The sequence below is a fragment of the Trichosurus vulpecula genome, chromosome 7 (assembly GCF_011100635.1).
Source record: "Trichosurus vulpecula isolate mTriVul1 chromosome 7, mTriVul1.pri, whole genome shotgun sequence".
Lineage (NCBI taxonomy): Eukaryota > Metazoa > Chordata > Mammalia > Diprotodontia > Phalangeridae > Trichosurus > Trichosurus vulpecula.
Genome location: NC_050579.1, coordinates 30,549,171 through 30,551,274, shown reverse-complemented (window position 1 = coordinate 30,551,274; position 2,104 = coordinate 30,549,171).

Genomic DNA, 2,104 nt, shown 5'->3' with positions numbered 1-2,104 from the left:
AGATGTGGGAGACCAAGTGTTTATTCAGTTCACATAACATTTGCTGACTTAAACAGATGGACCACTTGCAATAACTCCTAGGGTGGGGAAGGGCAAGGGTTCAAAGACCACGGGGTGGGAACCAGTGAACTAAGGCTGTAATTCCTCCCACATATACACACATACACTACACACCCAGATGAAATTTCCCTAGCAACCCAGCAGCAACAGTTCAAATAAGATTTCCTTCCAATTATCAAGGTTAATGCCACACTTTCCAGAGTGACTTCCTAGAAACTCTTGCAAATGTTCTCAGAGACAAACTATAAAGATCATGAGTTACCACAATCCTCAATCCTCACTGAAGGAGGCGGTAGGGCAGTGGTAACTTCGAAATCATTTCTAGTTTCCACCCCTTTCCTATCCCAACATATCACCTTGGAGCTGGTGCTTGGCATATCATGCCACACTAACTTCATTTTCCTCTTTGGAGAGGGCCATTAGAGAACCTGACAAAGTCTTCTCATGCTTTGTTCTCATGAAGGATGGAGATATATGAACTGGATGAGACAAGTTTGGCAGCTTCAGGGCTGCAGGACTGGATAGAGGGAGAAAACCACTGATGATTAATAGATTGGGATCAGCCTGAGGTTGGAGGGCAATCTCATGAAGACTTAATGAAGATTTAAATGGCCAATCAAGATTTCATATAACATAAAACTGAGAGAGGTGGCTCACATATCTATGACAAGATGCCAGAGGCCCTGGGTTCCAGTGCCACTTGCTACCTATGTGACCTTGAGCATAAACATTCTAGGCCCTGTTTCCTCATCTGTAAAATGAAAGGGTTGGATTAGGTGCTGTCTGAGGTCCTTTCCAGTTTTAGAGCTATGACCTGAGACTCTTTCTCTTCTTTGAGCCTTAATTTCTCCTTATGTAAAATGAGAAGGTTGGACTAAATTTCCTGTGGGATCCTTTTGCCTTTTAAATCTACGATCTAAGTCATCTCCCCACTCTGAGGCTCAATTTAACCATCTATGACATAAAAAGGGCTGTAAAAATGTACTGAACAGTGCATACCCTGTAACTTACCATGATTAAGCTGATTATCATGATTATCAATATTCTGATTAGACTGAAACCCCAAAAGACCAAAGAGGGAAAATATTTATAGCAGCTCTTTTTGTAGTTGCAAAAAAAGAAATGGAAAGTGACGGGGCGCAATGGATAGAGTGCGAGATGTGGAGTCAGGAAGACTCTTCTCCCTGAGTTCAAATCTGGCTGTTTACCTCAGTTTCCTCATCTTTAAAATGTTCTGGAGAAGGAAGTGGCAAACCACTCCAGTATCTTTGCCAAGAAAACCCAAAATGGGGTCATAGAGAGGGGGACATGACTGAAAAACAACAACAAAAGGGAGGGCCCATTTATTTAATGGCTAAGCAAATTATAAAATATGAGTGTAACGGATATCGCTGGGCTGTAAGAATTGATGAAAGAAATAGTTTCAGGGACACCTGGGAAGCTTTAGATGAATGGATGCAGAGCAGGGCGAGCAGAACCCGGAGAACAATGATACAGTAACAACAACATTGTTAACACAAACAACTTTGAATGACTGAAACTGATCCAGGCAAGGACCAACCGTGATTCCAGAGGATGCAGGATAAAGCCTGTTCCCCACCTCCTGATCAGGGACAGGCTCAGGGGACAGAAGACACATTTTTGGATATGGCTAATGGGGGAATTTGTTTTGCTTGACCATGGATATTTGTTATAATGGTTCTCCCCACCCCCGCCATAAGGGAGGACGTAGGAGGGAGGGGAAAATGTGGTTTTAAAGTGCTGATGTTTGTGTTTATACTGTATAAGGGTCTTTTCATAGGATCTAGAGCAGGAAGAGGCCCTAAAGGAGAAGGGAAAGGAACGAGCATTTAACGAGTACCTACTATGTGTCAGGTACCGTGTTAAGCACTTTACAAATATTCATCATTCGATGCTCACAACAACCCTGGGAAGTAGGTGCTGTTATTATCCTCATTTTATAGTTGAATTAACTGAGCATGATTTGCTCTAGCTGATCTTTACAAGAGACTGAAAAGAGATGAGAGTGGTTTGGGGAGACTAG